General features: G+C 39.5%; 1 pseudogene across 1 annotated transcript; it reads right to left on the reverse strand.

Annotated features, from left to right (window-relative positions):
• Window positions 1–11592: 11592 nt before the first annotated feature.
• LOC144369807 (gamma-crystallin D-like) lies at window positions 11593–13161 on the reverse strand (annotated as a pseudogene). Its single transcript, XR_013429588.1, has 2 exons — window positions 12923–13161; window positions 11593–11905 (listed from the first exon to the last, which is right to left on the reverse strand). The product of XR_013429588.1 is annotated as a gamma-crystallin D-like (transcript).
• Between the last annotated feature and the right edge of the window lie 748 nt (window positions 13162–13909).

Below are 13909 nucleotides of genomic sequence, written 5' to 3' on the forward strand. Positions count from 1 at the left end.
GAGGAAGAACTCCTGGACACCAACCCAGGCTATGCTCTGGCCACCAACCTCTTTGACCTTGGGAAACTAAGGCTGAGACAAGAGCTGTATCCTAGGAGCTCACAGATGCCTTTTGACACAAACCCCTGGACCCAGAGATAGCTCCTGATTGAAAGAAGCCCTAAGATTTAGCACCACTCCCACCCAGAGAACCCAACCTTGCAAACCCCAGAGCCTGTCACAGATGCTGGCCTGCAAAAACAACCTGTACAATAGAACATGAATGTTACAAACATATAACATGAAAATAGCAGACCACTACACTTATGCTCTAGGTATGAAAATTACCAGGATATTTGCAACAACTTTATGTCAGTAAACTTGTCATCTTTCACAAATATATTCTAGGAAAGAACTAACTTCCAAAACTAACTCTAGGAGAACCAGTTAGAATCATTGAAAAACATAGAATCAGTAGTAAAAATATTCCTATAAAGGAAAGGGCAGACTCAACAGTCATTAGAAAATATAAACATTTCATAAAGGTATACATGTAAATTTGCACAAGATTTTAGAGAATAGTAAGAGAGGTTACATATCTGATTCATACTTTGGCTAAATTACTCTGAACCAAACTCTTGAAGATAGTGAAGGCAAAAACCTGAGAATGAGGTAACTCCTGAAAATAGATTCAAATAATTTTATTGAAATATTAGGGACCTAAAACTAGCATCACATAAATAGGATATATGTGTCCTGCCCTACTTTGGTTTCTCAAAGAACACCATGTCATAAGAAAAAATCTATAAGACTAGATTATATTCTTGCAATCAATAAAACCTATGTTTTAAAAGTTAAAATCTACAGAGTTAAGAAATGAAGAAACTCAGTTAAGAGCTGGGTTCTGTCTCAATGGGAGAGTGCTGACCTAGCACCTGCATGGCACTAGGTTCGATCCTCAGCATCACAGAAAAAAAAATTAAAAGAAAAAAGAACTTGCTTAATAATTTCTCATAATATTGGAGAAAAATAAATCCTGTTCTTTATGTCCAAATGCAACTGTCTCTAATTGACTCTATAAAAATCTAGTCCATGTTTTTTGTGATTGTACTGGGAGAATACACATATGTAAATCTAAGACCTTTACCATTTCACTGCTTATTTCATCTTCATGATTATCACACTATAAAACTAGTTTAGAAACTTGATACTTCAATGGACAGTGTACCTTCCAATACTCTCAAAATAACATATGACTATTCTCTTGTTTTCAGCTGTGCTATGTTAATAGCTTATATATTAAAATTCCCTTAAAGCTACATGTGCTAGAGGTTTAGTTCACAATGTGGTGACACACTGGGACATGGTGGGTCATTTAAGAGCTGGAGCCTAGTGGAGGAACTTTAAGTCATTGGAGGCAGGCTTTTAAGGGGATTGTGGGGCCCTGGCCACTCCTCTTTTTCTCTCTCTGAATTCCTGGTTATGTAATTGTCAGGTTTACTGTACCATGATGTGCTATCTCCCCACAGGCATAAATCAACAGGAACAACTGATCAAGGACTGAAACCTAGAAAACCATAAACCAAGCCTAGCATGGTGTATGACACCTATAATCCCAGCAACTCAGGAAGTTTAGGCAGGAGGGTACCAAGTTCAAAGCTACTTGAGCAACTTAGTTAGACCATATCTCCAAAAATAAAGACGATTGGTAAAGTAGCTCAGTTGAGCAGACTTCTTACACCTCCAAAAAATAAAAATCAAAATGACCCTTATCACATGTATTAGGCATAGTGGTGGAAAACTGACTAGCACAGCTGAGCCTTCTTGTCTGGAGATTCAGTGTTCTGTAAGAAAGCATAGCATTTTCTTTTTGAAACATCTAGTAGCAGAATTGCTAGGCATCTGCAACTTGAAGTGACTGTCCAAAGTAATTGTGCAAATACCACCTTTCCCCTGTGGAAGCGTTGCTATATCCCCACAGGTTCTCTGTCTTATTTGGGAGGGAAGATATTTCCACAATGAATATTTGCATGTTACATGCCTTAGAAATTCATATAAACCATGCTTTATTGTGCAATAAATAATATTATTTCATAATTTTACACTTAAATAATAGGAGACACATGACAAACATAGCATGTGAACTCACCACAAGGGTTCCAAGAGGGTGGCCAAAGTGCAATAACCATAAGTGCAAGATTTCTTCACTATTCCTGGTATTGCTTAAATGACTGTAACCCATACACACTCTTTTATGATTAATACTATGACAGCAAAATGTAAGAGCTGACAAAGAATTCTCTCGCCTTGGCCTGCTTTTGCAGAAAACATTCCAGAAGTCAACTGGGAATTCAGTAAGAGCACCTCCACTCCTCCACTGACACTGCATGAATAGTGCCCCCTAGTGGTCTGAGGGATGTAGCCTGTAGAGCGGGTGTTGGCAGGACGTGTGAGAGACAAGAAACCCTGGAAGTCTTCAAGATGTTTTATATCCTAAAGCCAAAAATTGTGAAAATGTTTACAAAGTGGGAGGTTCTGTGATAGCGCCATCTTTGAAGTTTTGTCTCCAAGCCTCAGATCAACAATATCCAAAGGCTCCCCTGGCCACCCTCAGATATCATTGACCTTCATGCCAAGGTGACTGTCAGAACACTATTGATTCTCAAACAGGGGCTCTCACCTAAGTGAAAGAGCCTTCAGGGGTCCTTAGGATTGCAGTAGCTGAAGATGTGGCCTGAGTGAAAGTTCTGTTTTCAATGGCAAACTCAGGTAGGCCATTTTAGGTGGATGGAGGTGTTGATCTAAATTATGGTCAGAGAAAGATTCTGCCAAGAATGTGAATTGGAAATGGAATGACACAGCAACAGGCTCATGCCTGCCACAGTACATTTCAGGCACATTCACTGTGATCACAGTGAGAGAGTTGAGGGCTGGGGGATATTTTTAAAGGCAAAAGTAAAAAGAAATACAACACATATTTCCAAACAATAAGTCCTGGAAACTGTGATAAAAAACAAGAGAGATGTGAGTCCAAAGATAAACAGACAGTTGCTGAGCAGACATCCTTGCAGAAATCCCTTCTGAATGGCTGAATTCCAGCAGAATCTTGTAAATTCTTGTCAAACAATCTTGGCTGAGATGGCTTCCTTCAAAATGTCCTAGCTTGGTTTTTGTTTCTTTGTGAGGGTTGACATATATGAAAATCCATTGTGATACCAATGATACTGTCCAATTTCAGAGGGTGCAGGCTGTCGTGGCAGGCTATGATGTCCTGAAGATGCTGTCCTGGTCCAGGGAGGAGAGTAGCAACCTAAAGACACAGCCGTAGAAAGGCACCTTAGAGGATCTTATATCCAAGGGGGATATATTTTTTAGACAGGGTGGGCAAGAAGTGTCTACCTAAAGCAGACATTGGTTTAAATTTGGCAATGCTGTCTTTGTGCCTGCTGCTGTGGTAGTGTGAATAAGTTAAACTTGTCCCATAGCACTGGAGGATGCATTGTTAGGGATCTACCACTGTTGGGTACTGTTAACCCACCAGAAGACACTGATATTTCAGAAATCTCTCTCTCTCTCTCTCTTTCTCTCTCTCTCTCTCTCTCTCTCTCTCTCTCTCTCTCTCTCTCTCTCTCTCTCTCTCTCTCTCTCTCTCTCTCTCTCTCTCTCTCTCTTTATTTCTCTGCATTAGCTGTGGTGAAGAGGGCTCTATGAAGAATTGGTGGGTATTTAAAATTGTTTTTTTTAATCTTTTTTAAAAAAAATTTTGGTCATAAAACCTTATTGAACTGAGCATCATTATATGCAGATTAGACAGAGACTTAACCCTGACACTAAGTGGATGATTATAGAATGACTTCTGACTATAACTGTCTACAACAGAATGCCAAGTACTTCACTTATAATTTTGTCCCAGTCACCAACATCTTCTTGCCCCTCATTCCTGCTTGGGGACCTTGGCTACTCTGTAGCAACTTGCTGTCCATCTAACACAAAAGGCAGCAGCAGAGAATTGACTTCCATTTGTGGAGATGTAAAATGTAATTCCAAGCTCAGGGCCTCTTTACTGCTTTGACAATCTGTGTCCTGCTCTTCTAGAAGAAAAGGCACCTGCTTCCCTATGTCCCTTGCACCTTTGCTGCACACTATCAATATAGGGCAAAGTCAAGTCATCAAACTTCTCATGCTCCTCATCCCAAACATGCTGGGTTTGACCTGGGCTGCTCTCCAGCAACTTGCTGTTCATTTAAAACAAAAGACTATGGAAGAAAACTCACCTCTAATTGTAGAGGAGATGGTGTGCTGAATCTGAGAACTTGACTCTTCTTCATTCTTTTGACAACCTGCATCCTGCTCTTGTAGATGTTAGGGCAGCTGCTGCCCTAAATCCTCATACTTCTGAGACATTAGAAGTGGATCCTGAACTGGCAGGTTCTCTTCATAACTCTGGAGCTGTTGCAGCTGTGGATTATAATATCCCCAGTCACTCTGCTGCTGTCCTTCAAACAGACCAAACAGCTCCTGGTCCTGCTGCTGCATCTTTCTCTGCACACTGTCAACATTGAATAAGGGCAAGGGCCTTCTCTGTTGGCTTTCCTATGCCATGAACATGGCCATCCCAAAATTCTTCAAAGATGAAGCAGGATGACTATAGGTGGCTGGAGCAGAGCCGGGAAAAGTTCACTTCCTCTGGCCCCTTGACCCACCAAAGCACAACTTGGTTCCTTTCTCATGCCTGGGAACACTGAGACACATGAGCATCCTCTTCACTGAGAAGTCCACATGTCTTCATAGGAAAGTAACCAGTTTCTTCCAGTGCAGCCTGCTGTGGGGAAGAGCACTGTGTAGTGGTACTGTTGTCACACTGCATCTGGGCATCCTAGTGACCTAAAACACGATGATGATCTTGGACAGGGAACTCATGTCTCCTGGTGACAAACATTCTTTGTTTCTTTGTGCATCACAGTCTGAATCTTTTATTTTGAAACCAAATCTAAAAAGAAAGAAATCATATTCAATCATATATTTTATAGGTAAGCTTCGTTTCAGCATTATCACTGACTTGCATCTTGATCTGAAGTAGACACTAAAAAGGCAATCCATCCTGGGCTGAACCATGGAGGTTATGTACAGGTTATGAATGGTGCACAATTCCAAACTCCCAACTGATCTCAGAAACAACTGCATTTGAACCCAGGCTTTTGAAAGTCTCCCAGCAAACTCTCTGCAACCTCTTCAATTAGACTGAGCAAACCCCCAGCTACCCTAGGCACATTCCCACAGCTTCTTGATTTCATTCAAGCTGACCCATCAACACACATTTATGACTCAATGTACTCGAAGATCATTCTTCAATTTCTTTACTGAAAAGCCACTAACAGGGCAAAAGAAGTCTCTGAAAACTGCACAGTGCATTTTACATGTGATCTTAATAATTGCATGGACCTCTAGTTATGTCTTTTTCTCCTGCACCAATTCAGGAAAATTGCAATGCCAGGCATAGTCCCCAAAACTTTGAGGTGGGTGTTTAAAAATAACAAAATTCTTTACAAACAATGCAACTCAATTATTTAGGGGTGGAGAGGGGCCTAGGCAAGAATATGAGGAAACCTTTTGATATTTGATCACTGCTGGAACCCATCTCCAATTTCAAAATGGATTCAGGTGAATATCTAGAATATTTGATCCACACTTAGGATGGTTAAAATTGTAACTATACATAAAAAACTGGTACCTCTAAACACATGCTCTCATTTTCACTTACAATGTAACTAGACACAAAGAAATAAAGTGTGAGTGTCCTTAATTTGCCAACTGATACACAGCAGTTAGCAGGTTTGTTACAGAAAGATGAGACCAAAAGTCAGATGCTCCCTTTCTCATATCCACACCTCCTAGGATTCTCTCCCTGACCAGGCTTGCTTCTAGATCACATGGGCTTATTCTAAACAGTTGAACTGCTTTTCAAATAAATTTCCCCCCCCCCAGTCATTTTCTTCTTCAGATTTTCTACTTATTTGTATAAAATCATTGATTTGCAAAACCTGTGAAATGTTTCCAGTTCGTGGAATTTGTATAATACAATAACTTCATAGCTTACAGAGAATTTGCTATTCTTTTATTTCGCAACACTTTTCTTATATCCCCTTTCCTATTTTCTCTAAGAAAATGTCCTCCTAGTCTCAAACAACCAATATTTTCATTGTTACATAGATAATGACAGAATCCATATATGGAAAACTTCTTCAGTGTATATCAGGGCCATCCTAATATAGCAAAACTATGTGCAGCTTTAAAAATAATTCACAAAAATCATCATATTGGCTCATATAACAAATGGCTACAAAGTACCTACTCATGCTGTGAGGGGCCACATGTGGGACATAATTGAACCAAGTCCTTTCTCCTGCACCTTAGTCAATCACCTCTTGGCAGTTTGATTGGCACACCTAACTTAACAGATCTCAAGTAAAAACACCTAATGTCTCTGCCAAAAAAGTGATCAGGACAAATTGTAGAGCCATCCTTAGCTCCTCTCATGGAATACCCAACATTTCTGCAAACTATCAGTTCTACCTTTAAAATATCCAATCTTCCTAGTTCTGTATAATTCCATAGCCAGCACCATGATCACAATCCAGCAGGGTTCCTATTCTGGATAATTACAGAGCATCATAATTGATGCCTACTCCTCAAAATAATCCTTCCTCACAATAGTTGATATTTTTCATAAATCCAAAATGATACATTCATAGCCACACTGAAATTAATATGTAAAAAGGATCCACAATGTCCTTGTTACATATTAATTTCAGTGTGAAGAAATGACATAAAATGGTTTCAAAAAAATTTTTCGTGTTATCTGTATCATCTACAAAAAGATATGTTCATGCAATTTTTGTACTTTTCACTTACATTGATTTCAGATATTTAGCATTTCATTTGCTCGACCAGCTCCTTCCGGACCCAAAATTCTGGGTATGAATTCTGCTCAAATGACAGATTAAGAATCTCCAAATAATGTTTTGTAAATTTGTGCTGCACTTTTCCTTTTTCTCTTTCCTGTTTTGTTTCTCCTACTTCCTTAGGACTACCTTCAACTGATCATGATTAAAGTACAGAAACAGAAAGAAAAAGATTGAGGGTTGCCAGTAGCATCCAGAGAAGAAAATATTATTTGTTCACCAAGGTTTTTACAACGTGGAGATGTGCCTCACAACTTATTCAAAATAATAAAACCAACAATGGATTAATGGTTGATCCTTAAAAATATGAGGAAAATGGGAGATTATGATCTGCAAAGTAGGAACGGATTTTAGTCTAACAGAAATTTAAAATATATAAAAAGAGACCCCCCCAAAATGCTAGCCAAGGTACTAATTGAGGCAGTTCAAATAAACCAGCTCACATCTATCTGATAACCAACACTTTAAATGGTTGGTGGAACAGTAGGGTAGGAATAAGATTAAATAAAAGAGGGAGGAAGCCTTGGGATGGGACAAGTATTGATTATTATGACCACTTTGGATTTTGATCTATACTATGAAGTTCAAAGTGAACTTATCATTCAACACAGCATCCAAATAATAAAAAAATTAAAGTTTCTAGAGCATGTTTACATGATCCTTTCCTAATACCTGTCCAATGTAATGGCAGTCTTGAAACACTGAACATAGAGTGTCAAGGTTGTGTTACATGGTAGTGATGATTGATCAGGGCCTCAGGCATGCTAGGCAAACCCTCTACCACTGGGTCACACTCAGATTAGAAAAAGCACAAAGGCTGTTGATGTAGCTTAGTGGTAGAGCACCTCTGGCTTCAATCCCCAGCATAACAACAACAACAAAAACAAATAAAAAACATAAAGTGGGGGTAGAATATACAGTAATAGATATTTTATGAGATTGAAATTAAGAGAGTATTAACATTAAAATAAAATGTTGTAACATTAGTTTGTTTTTCCTGAAAGGAGAATAGCTACAGAAATATACAAAAGAAAATTAAAAGAAAGTCAAAACATGCCACTGCCAAAAATGAAACAAAGAATTAAAGAAAGAAAGAAAGAAAGAAAGAAAGAAAGAAAGAAAGAAAGAAAGAAAGAAAGAAAGAAAGAAAGAAGGAAGGAAAGGAAGGAAGGAAGGAAGGAAGGAAGGAAGAAAGAAAGAAAGAAAGAAAGAAAGAAAGAAAGAAAGAAAGAAAGAAAAAACAAATCAAAGCAATAAGAACAAAGAAAGAAGAAACACACACAGGAGTAAGACAAACCAAACCAAAAAAAAAAAATGGACATAATAGCACTCTTCTCTCCTTGTCACTCTTCTCTCTTCCTCCAGTGGCTTGGTTTTTTGGTTCTTTTTATAAGAGCATGGAATAAAACTAGCTGCTGTCCCATTGACTTTACCACAGAGCTTTATCCCAGCTGTTTTTTATTTTTCATTTTGAGACAAGATCCTATAAAATGGCCTCAAATTTAAGGTCTTCCTTCCTCAGGCTAAAGGAGGCACTGAAATCACAGGGAAGCACTCAAGTTGCCCACTACTTGTGCATTATTAATTCTATGAAATAATGGGATTCTGAGTGACAAGCTCATACATGCATAAAAATATGTTTGATATTTCTGCCCTCTTTCTTTTTTCTCCTTCTCTCTATGGGGATCTAACCCACTTGTAAGTCATCAAATCCCCCACAGAAAACAAAATATGAAACATTTACCCTGATCCACTGTTTGTTTGTGGGAAGAAAAAATGGTATAGCTACTATGGAAAACAATATGGCAGTTTCTCAAAACACAATTTTAAATGACTATCATCCAATTTCACGTGCATGAGGAACCTAGAGTAGTCAAACTCATAGAGACAAATTGTACAATGATATCTCCATGGGCTCAGGAGTGGGTGGGGAATGTGCAATTGTAGTTTAATGGTTACAAAATATAAGTTTTAAAAGATGAAAAGAGCTATGGAAAGTTGGTGGTAATGTTTAGAGGACAATGTAATATAGGTGACACCACTGAATTGTACATTTAAAAATGGTGATGAAGGTAAATATTACATGATGTTTTATTAAAAAAAATAAAATAACTCAAATCATCCCAAAAGACAAGACATGAGTCTATACACTTTAGATGAACACAGTTCACTTTTATAACAAAGCCACTTCAGGAGAACTGACATAGCCACAAAACAGATTTAATCCACTCTGAATGTTGAGCCCCCGACCTTAAACCAAACCTCTCAATAATGTTCCATTTGAGTTATTTTTTATAATTAACACCTTATTTTTTTTCTATTACTACCTTTCTCTTTCTGGAATTCCTCCCTTTATCTCCCTTTACTCACTCCATATCTTTATTCCACCAAAAATTACATTCAAGAACCTGATAATATGAAAGATCCCCTTGAATCCTGGGAATTTATGGTCTGGGCATAATTGTATTGTAGGTCAACTTTGCTCTTGGCATTTTCCTTCATCAACCTTTCTTGTATATTGCCTCAGTTGCAACTTACAGTTATCCCATGGCTACCAGGAATACCAGCTTCAGGATAATGCTAAGTATGGTGGGAAACAGACAAAAACCTGGGGCCCAGATGATAGTGTTGAGCTGCTGAATCAACCATCCCTAAATCCTGTGCTATCTCAGGACTTCCTGCCATCTGAGCTAATAGGATTCTGTATTGCTTACCTCTTGCATATGCATGGAGTTGCTGCTACTTTCACTCTAAAACATCCTAACTGGCTCAGATGCAGTTTGGGATGGGGGATTAAAGACAAATTTTGACCTTGCTTTGAAGGAAAAGCAGAACAGCAGAAGGTAGGGACAAGTAATCCAAGTCAAGAAAAGATGTGAACAAGGACAAAGAGATGTGGCCGTGTTTGCTGTGCATGGAGAATTCAGCGACACGGATGCAGAGAACTACAGGAGCCAGGTAATAGGTAATGAAGTGGGCAAGTTGGGGCCAGGTTCTTGAAGGAATTTAATTTTTTCCTCTGTGTAATAGAGAAACAGCAAAGATTTTTAATCAGGAAAATGATTCTAGGCACTTAGTCATTTCTCCTTTCTAAAATTCTAGCAGTGAGAGCACAAGTAAGATAAAACAGGGTGGGAAATGTAGCTCAATGGTAGTGTACTTGCCTAGCATGCACAAGGTCCTGGATTCCATCTCAAGTACACAAAGGAAACAAAAAGGAAAAGAGAAGCAAGGGGTGGGGACAGAGTGTGCATAAGTAAATACAATGTTCTATTTCCCTGTGTTCTTATAGGTATTATACTAACACACATACTATGTATATATAAAGCTAGATAAGGACATGTAACTGCATGTATGTGGATGTGTGCATGCCTGCACATGGAGAAATGTCATTCTGGATTATCCAAAGTATTTAATTCAATTTCTGATTGGTTGTTTGCAAAGACTTCCTGGTAAGAATCCTTAAGCCAGTGCTGTCATTACTTTGACAAAAATCTTCCTGATTCCATAATGGGAAATCAGTAATTTTCTGAGCTGTGATTCTGGATTCTGATGACACATTATTATAACTGACCATGTGACAATAGAATTGGTCTTCAGTTTACCTTGTATAAAATGAATTTTCTAGGTTAGCTGGTCTACAGGTCTAAGTTATGTAAAACATGACTACATTATTCCATAATGTCTACTTTCTCCTTCTCCTCCCTCTCTTTTCTTTTCCTCCCTCTCTTTTCTTTTCTTTTTAATTTTTCATTTTCATACAGGGAACTCTGAGATTCTGAATAAGGTTTAAACAAGAAAATTCACCTGTAGTTCATCTGGAAATCTGGGTTGAACTGCGGGTAACACCCAGTTAACACTGAGCTTAAACAAACATGGGTTTGTTTTACTTCCTTTCTTGGAAATCTCAAGGAAAAAGGGTCTTGGCATTGCTTCAGAACCTCCATTGCATCAGGGCAACATCTCCGCAATTCTCCTGACCTTTCTCTCTCACTTGTCACTTCTTGTGTGTAAGTTTACAGAAATGAGGTAATTGTGGCACCAGGAACATCTGCTCCCTCTCTTTGGAAAGAAAGATATTTTTTCCAGAACCATCTCTTCTATCTCCCTATTAACATTTCTCCAATTATGTTTCAAAGACCAAGAGAGTGTTACATGGTCACCTCAGCAAGAAGGGAATCTGACAGATTCATGAACTCAACTATTGTCTACAAGTTTAGGGGATTCAGAACCTTCCAAAATCCTTTATGGTATCCAGGTTTAGAATCTCTGATCTCAAAAGTAGGTCACATTGTCTGAGTCTTGACTTTCAGAGTTTCAGTCTTCAGAGAAAACTAAAAACTGAATAGATTTCTAAAAATCTCGTTTGAAGCAGTAAAGTTGTTTAAAGTCTAGAGTACAAGAAGATATTATGAAAGTATTTTGTAAACCGTAAAGTTCTCTTAATATGAAGGTGTACTTCTATTTGTATTGTGAGAATTTCCTTTCTTACCTGTGGATCACACATCTGTTTTGCCATTTGCACTCTGGTGTGTGTATGTGTGTGTGTGTGTGTGTGTGTGTGCGCGCACGCGCATATGCCCACACAGATGTGTGCAAATAAAATTATTATTAGGAGGTAGGAGAGAAAAAAACAACACAAGCAAATCGATGCAAGGAACACAAAGAAAATATTTTATTAGTTTCCAGATTGAAAAACAATGAAGGAGAACACATTTCAATAGAAATCCATGACCCTCCGCAAAGAGCCCACTCGGGCGTTCATAGCTGCCCGGCCTCAGTAGGTACTGCCGTCCGCGGTAGTTGGGCAGCTCATAGAGGACCCAGCTGCCCTCCAGCACGTTCAGGGAGTTGATTTCACTCAAGTGGAAGCGGTCCTAAACAGAGGGGCAATCCTCAGTGATCTGTACCATCTGGCCTCTGTATTCTTCCCTCTCATACAGTCTGATCCTGTGGGAGCCAGCCTGGCAGGCCCAGAAACAGGAAGGGGAGAAAAGCAAAAAAGAAATATCTTTAACACATTAGTGCAGGCCAGTTTGGAGAGAACTGGTTGGAGTCATTTTGAAGTAGATTTAAAAAAAAAAATAATCCCTAATTTTTAGGACTTTCTCCTTACTGAGGGCAGAGGTTTAGTATCTTTCCAAGATAAAGTTTGACTGAATGACCAAGAAAGATATACTGCTCCTGAATACATTAAGATATTACCCCTGTACTACAGAGAAACCCAAACCTTTAACAGCTGATCTCTCTCTCTCTCTCTCTCTCTCTCTCTCTCTCTCTCTCTCTCTCCCCCCCCCCATTTTAAGGAAATGTTTTATATTAAAACAGAAATAAAAGATAAAATGTAAAACACTAAACATCTTAGGTCTCAGACAATCCATACTCAATTTTTGAATAGAATATGGAAAAATTGGAAAGAAAAACCAGGAAGTTCAAGGACTAAATTTTCACAAATTTTAGTGTTTTAAAACACAGAGAAATATATGTGGCACATGGGCAAATTCTTTGTTGCTCTCCATTGAGAAAAGTACTTCGAGGTGAACTAAAATATTCACATTGGGAGCAAAGAAGGGAGAGTCTTTAAAAAAAAATCACTTATGCTCAATAACTACCATACCATCAGGCACATAATCACTCTTCTATTAGGTATTAGTGATTTGTCTACATTGCCATTCTAAATGATTCCAGGTCAGGACTTGAATCATATACATTCCTTTCCCAGGGCTGCTAACACAGTTCTGGGTAATAAATATCCATTGATTAGTGGGTATCTGAGTAATGCTTTGCTTTTGTGTCTCTGTGTGTGGGAGGGTGGGTGAGGGGACTGGATTGAAGGAATCCACTACAGCTTTTGTGGATCTTTTTCCCAAACAGGTTGTTTTTCATTCTGAATGATCACCTGTACTTCAAATGATTAACATTTGCAGGAAACTAGGCAGTCAGGGTCCTCAGGGCCTCGTCCTGGGATGAACTGGACTCACGTGGGGGATGAGGCGACAGGAGCGGACCGAGTCGCTGAGGCCCATCCACTGCTGGTAGTCGCGGTAGTCCCACCGCCGGAGGAAGTACTGGCCTCCCAAGTAGTTGGGCTGCTCATAGAGCATCCAGCAGCCGCTGTCCACGCGCACCGAGTTGCAGCGGCTGAAGTAGGGCTGCAGGTTGGAGTGGTCGCTGCTGCATTCATAGTGGCGGCCCTGGAAGCCCCTGTCCTCATAGAAGGTGATCTGCAAGGCAAGGCCAGGCACGGGCTCAGAGGCCTGAGGCGGCGTCGGGTCCCCGGGTGCCAGCACCCCTCCCTGGGCACCTGGTGCCCTCCGGGCTCACCTTCCCCCTGGCTGGTGGAGGCGGACGGTGCTAGCTCAGTGTGTGGGGCCGCGGCGGGCAGTCTATATAGTGGAGGGCTGCTGCTTCGTTGGCAGAACAGAACAAAAGGGGCCTGCGGGGGGCAGGGGCAAGTCTCTCTCTTTTCTCTTTACTGTCATAGGCCACGGACTCATTGTGTTCCCATTCTCTCTGGAGGATTCGGGTTGGTATCACTGGCTGATGCTATTGAGATGGTTTGAGGAAAAAAAAACTAATTTGGGACATTGTCTATTTAATAATAGAAATAGAGCTTCAGCCATTTCATATATAGTCCACACTTTTATTCATACAGGTTGGGAAAAAATAAAAGAAGTCTAAGTGGGGGAGTAAGAAAAGCAAAGTCTTAAAATGATAAATATAGGTTAATCTGTTAAGAACTTCCATGATGTCTATGTGCACCCATCTAGAATACTGGCTATGAAAAAGGATGGAAATGGGTCCAAACGAATGTTAAAAATTTCAAGTTAGTCCCTTGGAAGAACTTCAGGATTAGAAGATGGAAGAAATTGGAGTGTTTTCCCCTGGGGGTTCATAGAGTTTCAGATTTTCCATATGGTAGAAAACACGGCTGACATGGATCTTCATGGTTCTGCTTTTGTTGCAGA

Source organism: Ictidomys tridecemlineatus, chromosome 2 (assembly GCF_052094955.1).
Source record: "Ictidomys tridecemlineatus isolate mIctTri1 chromosome 2, mIctTri1.hap1, whole genome shotgun sequence".
Classification (NCBI taxonomy): Eukaryota; Metazoa; Chordata; class Mammalia; order Rodentia; family Sciuridae; genus Ictidomys; species Ictidomys tridecemlineatus.